We start from the raw sequence: 7,622 nt of genomic DNA, 5'->3' as shown, positions 1-7,622 counted from the left end.
GGATGAGAAATAGCTTATGTTTATGATGCTAGAGCTTCAGGATGTGTAGATCTGAACTGAGTTGGGTTTAAATAGTAGAGTGGGAGGGGATGGGTCTGAATATGGCCACGTCATTTAGTGTAAAGGTTCAAGGCAATGTGTGGAGCAAACAATCCAGCCTTTAGGAACCTATTTTGACTTTGTACAGTCTAGTTATTCATTTAGGGCTGCACGGTGGTGCAGCAGTTAATGCCACCTCACAGCAAGAGGTTCTCCAGTTCGATACTTGGCTGAGGTGCCTTTTCTGTGGAGTCTGTATATCCTTCCTGCATTTGCGTGGGTTTCCTCTTGGTGCTCTGGTTTCTTCCGACATACAAAAGATATGTGTCTAGAGCATTTCTCCCCGGGCCTCTACTGAAAATAGGCTCTGTAGTAGTCAGACTTTCCCAGTCAACAAATGTTAAATAAATAAAAAAATAAAATAGTTATTAAATCTGACATTTGCTGATTATCTCACTGAGTAAAGGGACTCTTTTAGCAGAGTCCTGTAGAGAAAAACTCCACAAGAAAGTAATACAACAAATATTATGATATCATGAAATAAATAAAATAACTGAAATAACACTTGGTGATAAAAAGTTATATAGCTATTTGAAAACAAAACAATATTATCATACTGATAATGATAAGAATCTAAAAAAGAAACTGGTGTTAGAATTTCTGTAATTGTTAGTAGCAAGTGTTGAGGGAGAAAAGATATACAAGTGTTTTCTAGAATAGGGATAGACAGCAGCAAGGGTTGAGGTTGGTATAATGGTTAAGGTGTTTACCACACAGATGGAAGGTACAGGGTTTGATTCTCACCAAGAGAAATTGGCTAGGCTTAAAATAGTACTTATCTATGAACCTAAGTGCAGGCAAAGTATGGAGAGTTTGGAAAGTGAGAGAAATATGAGAATTGGTTAAAAGCTCTTTAAACTAGGTGATAGAGTTTGGGAAAAATGTGTATCTCTTGCAGTTTTTGAAAAAAAAAAGATTGTGGTCTATAAGATTAAATGCCTTTCTGAGTTGATAAGAACACCCCCAATGAGGTGACATTTAACCATGTTGACTAAGACTTCATCCATGAGGATATTTGATATGTCCCTTATCTGGTGACTGTATATTAAATTGATTTTTGGAACAGGAAGATGGATTAGGGGCTTGCTCCATCCACCCCATGCATTGACCTGGTATTACAATACTTCCAGGAACAGTGGATACCCCCCGGGGGGTGAATTCTAAAGTGGTTAAAAAAAAGACTTCATCCATGAGGGACCAGAGTGTTGTCATAGTGTTGCGGCCTTGACCAGAACAGAAGCCATCTTGTTTTAATGTGAAGAGGTGGTAGTGTTGTATATATTCAGTGAGTTTAGTGTGTGATATTTTTAACAATTTTTCTAGTGGTAAGGGGAATAGAAACTGGATGAAACTGAGAGGAATTTTCAGGGTTTATCTGTTTTGGGAGGATTTTATTACTACTGTTTTCCAGATGTTAGGCATGATGTTTTCAGTTAGACAATCATTATAGATGTAGAGAGGAAGGATGGTAAAAAAACCTTTATACACTGGTAGGTAAGCCAGGAATGGAGGTTATCCAGCCCTCTTGGAATATCAGTGGGAAATTTTATGTAGTGGTTCTATGGCTTTAAGGGATAGTTTCTTGACACTGAAGGTTGAAATGAAAAGAAGAGGTGAGGTTTGGAGGATACTGGTATAAAAGGACTGAGTGTGAATGTGGAAGGTGGGTAAATTCTTTGAGGAGGTCTGTACTTGAAAGCTGTGAATACCTGGAGAAACCTCACACTGACACAGGATAAATGTAGAAAGATGAATACCTGGAGAAACCCCACAGTGACACAGGATAAATGTGAAAACCTGGAGAAACCCCACACTGACGCATGATAAATGTGGAAAGGTGAATACCTAAAGAAACCCCACACTGACGCAGGATAAATTTGGAAATGTAAATACCTGGAGAAGCCCTACACTGATGCAGGATAAATGTGAATACCTGGAGAAACCACACACTGACATAGGATAAATGTGAATACCTGGAGAAACCCCACACTGAGTAAGGAAAAATTTAAATACCTGGAGAAACCCCACACTGATGCAGGACAAATGTGGAAAAATGAATACCTGGAGAAACCCCACACTGACACAGGATAAAAAGGTCACACAGCCTACCTGGACCTCGCAAAAGCCTTCGATACAATACCCCACTAAGGCATTATAGATAAGCTCAACAGCTTAAATATAAACCCCTATGTCACTAGATGGGTTGCAAACTGGCTCAAGGACAGAACCCACATGGTTAAAATTGCTGGAGCCATGTCAGACTCCAAACCAGTTACAAGTGGCATCCCACAAGGCTCAGTCCTGGGACCTCTCTTGTTCAGTATATATTTCTCGGAGGTACAGGCCAACACGGAAGGACTGTGGCTGATCAAGTTCGCAGATGACTGCAAACTGGGCGCCATAATCGACTATCCAGCCGACACAAGCATCCTCCAAAAGGGCCTCAAAGAAACAGACAACTGGTGCCAGAGCCATGGCCTCAAGCTAAACACCAAAAAGTGTATAGTCATCCCCTTTGGCAAAAACAAAGTGCCCACAAATTACCACATAGGTGGTAATCCATTAAGTACAGAAGAAGTAATTAGGGACCCAAGTTGATAGCAGTCTCTCATTTGACAACCACGTGGCCAAAGTGGTTAGAAAAACATTTTATATAGCCCACCTAATCATGAAGGGATTCACATCTAGATCAGGGGAGGTCATCGTGCCTCTTTACTCATCCCTCATCAGGCCCATAATTGAGTACAATGCCCCTTTTGGGATGTACCTTACCATACACCTGCAGCAACTGGAAAGACCCCAAAAGTACCTCACCAAGAGGATCAAAGGGCTCAAACAGATGCCATATGCTGCCCGGTTAAAGAAACTCCAGCTCTACTCAGTGGCATACCGCCTGTTCAGGGGTGATCTGTGCCTGACGTATAAAGCCATGTCCAACCCGGAATTAATGGACATGCTGCACCTCAGAAAATCCAAATCCCATCGAGCTACGCACTTGAGAGACTTGAACTGCAGCACTGAAATAAATAGGACATGCTGGAGGGACAGATTCATAACCCAGAGGCTCCCTTCACTCTGGAATAAAATCCCAGTCCAGGTTAGGCAGAGTCCCTCATTGACTCTCTTCAAGAGGAATCTTGATGAGTGGATGGGAGATCGTAGGTTTAACCTGGGTATCACTTCTGTGTCACTGTTAGACAGAGGCACAGTATACTAACCTCGAAAAAGGGCATAGCAAAATTAATTTAAAATGGGTGGCGAAAGCCAAACACATTCTGGCTAGGCTTATAAATGCCCTAGGGCAGATAGCCTAGTATGAACCTATGAACCTATGAAATGTGAATACCTGGAGAAACCCCACACTGACAGATGATAAATATGAATACCTGGAGAAACCCCACACTGAGGCAGGATAAATGTGAATAACTGGAGAAACGCCATACTGACACAAGATAAATGTGAATACCTGGAGAAACCCCACACTGATACACGATAAATGTGAATACCTGGAGAATCCCCACACTGATGCAGGATAAATGTGAATACCTGGAGAAACCCCACACCGATGGAGGATAAATGTGTAAATGTGAATACATGGAGAAACCCCACACTGATGCAGGATAAATGTGAATACCTGGAGAAACCCCATGCTGAAACAGGATAAATGTGAATACCCGGAGAAACCCCACACTGACACAGAATACATCTGAATACCTGGAGAAACCCCACACTGACACAGGATAAATGTATAAATGTGAATACCTGGAGAAACCCCACACTGACGCAGGATAAATGTATCAATGTGAATACCTGGAGAAACCGCACATGGACACATGATAAATTTGAATACCTAGAGACACCCCACACTGACGCAGGATGAATGTTTAAATGTGAATACTTAGAGAAACCCCACACTGACGCAGGATAAATATGAATACCTGGAGAAACCCCACACTGACACAGGATAAATGTGAATACCTGGAGAAACCCCACACTGACACAGGATAAATGTGAATACCTGGAGAAACACCACACTGACACAGGATAAATGTGAATACCTGGAGGAACCCCACCCTGACACATGATAAATGTGAATACCTGGGAAACCCACACTGACACACAATAAATGTGAATACCTGGAGAAACCCCACACTGACACAGGGTAAATGTGTGAATGTGAATACCTGGAGAAACCCCACACTGACGCGGGATAAATGTGAATACCTGGAGAAACCCCACACTGACGCAGGATAAATGTGAATACCTGGAGGAACCCCACACTGACACAGGATAAATGTGAATACCTGGAGAAACCCCACACTAACAAAGGAGAAATGTGAATACCTGGAGAAACCCCATACTGACACATGATAAATGTGAATTCCTGGAGAAACCCCACACTGACATAGGATAAATGTGAATATATGGAGAAACACCACAATGACACAGGATAAATTTATAAATGTGAATACCTGGAGAAACCCCACAATGACACAGGATAAATGTGAATACCTGGAGAAACCCCACACTGACACAGGATAAATGTGTAAATGTGAATACCTGGAGAAACCCCACACTGACACAGGATAAATGTGAATACCTGTAGAAACCCCACACTGAAGCAGGATAAATGTGGAAAGGTGAATACCTGGAGAAACCCCACACTGACACAGGATAAATGTGGAAAGGTGAATACCTGGAGAAACCCCACACTGACACAGGATAAATGTGAATACCTGGAGGAACCCCACACTGACACACGATAAATGTGAATACCTGTAGAAACCCCAAACTGACACATGATAAATGTGAATACTGGAGAAACCCCACACTGACACAGGATAAATGTGAATACCTGGAGAAACCCCACACTAACACAAGATAAATGTGAATCCCTGGAGAAACCCCACACTGACAGGATAAGTGTGTAAATGTGAATACCTGGAGAAACCCCACACTGACATAAGATAAATGTATAAATGTGAATACCTGGAGAAACCCCACACTGACAAAGGATAAATGTGAATACCTGGAGAAACCCCTCACTGACACAGGATAAAAGTGGAAAGGAGAATACCTGGAGAAATCCCACACTGATGCAGGATAAATATGGAAATGTGAATACCTGGAGAAACCCCACACTGACACAGGATAAATGTGAATACCTGGAGAAACTCCACACTGAAACAGGATAAATGTGTACATGTGAATACCTGGAGAAACCCCACACTGACACAGTATAAATGTATAAATGTGAATACCTGGAGAAACCCCACACTGACGCAGGATAAATGTATAAGTGTGAATACCTGGAGAAACCCCACACTGATACAGAATAAATGTATAAATGTGAATACCTGGAGAAACCCCACACTGACACAGGAGAAATGTGTAAATGTGAATACCTGGAGAAACCCTACACTGACACAGGATAGATGTGTATACCTGGAGAAATCCTGCACTGACGCAGGATAAATGTGTATACCTGGAGAAACCCCACACTGACACAGGATAAATGTCAATACCTCGAGAAACCTCACACAGACACAGGATAAATGTGGAAAGGTGAATAGCTGGAGAAACCTCACACTGACACAGGATACATATGGAAATGTGAATACCTGGAGAAACCCCACACTGACAAAGGATAAATGTGTACATGTGAATACCTGGAGAAACCCCACACTGACACAGGATAAATGTATAAATGTGAATACCTGGAGAAACCCCACACTGACGCAGGATAAATGTATAAATGTGAATACCTGGAGAAACCCCACACTGACACAGGATAAATGTATAAATGTGAATACCTGGAGAAACCCCACACTGACACAGGAGAAATGTGTAAATGTGAATAGCTGGAGAAACCTCACATGACACAGGATAAATGTGTATACCTGGAGAAACCCCACACTGACGCAGGATAAATGTGAATACCTGGAGAAACCCCACACTGACACAGGATAAATATGAATACCTGGAGAAACCACACATTGACACAGGATAAATGTGGAAAGGTGAATACCTGGAGAAACCCCACACTGATGCAGGATAAATGTGGAAATGTGAATACCTGGAGAAACCCCACACTGACACAGGATAAATGTGGAAAGGTGAATACCTGGAGAAACCCCACACTGATGCAGGATAAATGTGTAAGTGTGAATACCTGGAGAAACCCCACACTGATGCAGGATAAATGTGAATACCTGGAGAAACCCCACTCTGACGCAGGATAAGTGTGTAAATGTGAATACCTGGAGAAACCCCACACTGACGCAGGATAAATGTATAAATGTGAATACCTGGAGAAACCCCACAGTGATGCAGGATAAATGTGAATACCTGGAGAAACCCCACACTGATGCAGGATAAATGTGAATACCTGGAGAAACCCCACACTGACGCAGGATAAATGTACAAATGTGAATACCTGGAGAAACCCCAAACTGACGCAGGATAAATGTGTATACCTGGAGAAACCCCACACTGACACAGGAGAAATGTGTAAATGTGAATACCTGGAGAAACTCCTCACTGATGCAGCATAAATGTGAATACCTGGAGGAACCCCACACTGACACAGGATATATGTGAATACCTCGAGAAACCCCACACTGACACAGGATAAATGTGTAAATGTGAATACCTGGAGAAACCCCACACTGACACAGGATAAATGTATAAATGTGAATACCTGGAGAAACCCCCCACTGATGCAGGATAACTGTGAATACCTGGAGAAACCCCACACTGACACAGGAGAAATGTGTAAATGTGAATACCTGGAGAAACCCCACACTGACGCAGGATAAATGTGAATAACTGGAGAAACCCCACACTGACACAGGAGAAATGTGTAAATGTGAATACTTGGAGAAACCCAACACTGACACAGGATAAATGTGAATACCTGGAGAAACCCCACACTGACGCAGGATAAATGTGGAAAGGTGAATACCTGGAGAAGCCTTACACTGACACAGGATACATGTATAAATGTTAGTACCTGGAGAAAACCCACACTGACGTAGGATAAATGTGAATACCTGGAGAAACCCCACACTGACACAGGATAAATATGAATACCTGGAGAAACCCCACATTGACACAGGATAAATGTGGAAAGGTGAATACCTGGAGAAACCCCACACTGACACAGGATAAATGTATAAATGTGAATACCTGGAAAAACCCCACACTGAAACAGAAGAAATGTGTAAATGTGAATACCTGGGGAAACCCCACACTGACACAGGATAAATGTGAATACCTGGAGAAACCCCACACCGATACAGGATAAATGTGAATACCTGGAGAAACCCCACACTGACACAGGATAAATGTGGAAAGGTGAATACCCGGAGAAACCCCACACTGACACAGGATAAATGTGAATACCTGTAGAAACCCCACACTGACACAGGATAAATGTGAATATCTGGAGAAACCCCAGACTGTCACAGGATAAATGTGAATACCTGGAGAAACCCCACACTGACACACGAGAAATGTGTAAA

The 7,622-nt window shown here is 42.3% G+C and overlaps 1 pseudogene; it reads left to right on the top strand.

Annotated features, from left to right (window-relative positions):
* Positions 1–1,110: 1,110 nt before the first annotated feature.
* Positions 1,111–1,245, top strand: LOC122795131 (annotated as a pseudogene).
* Positions 1,246–7,622: the final 6,377 nt, after the last annotated feature.

The sequence above is a fragment of the Protopterus annectens genome, chromosome 2.part1, assembly GCF_019279795.1.
Source record: "Protopterus annectens isolate FY-2018-M chromosome 2.part1, PAN1.0, whole genome shotgun sequence".
NCBI lineage: Eukaryota > Metazoa > Chordata > Ceratodontiformes > Protopteridae > Protopterus > Protopterus annectens.
Note: the sequence above shows the minus strand (reverse complement) of the source record. Positions and strands in the feature narration are given on the sequence as shown.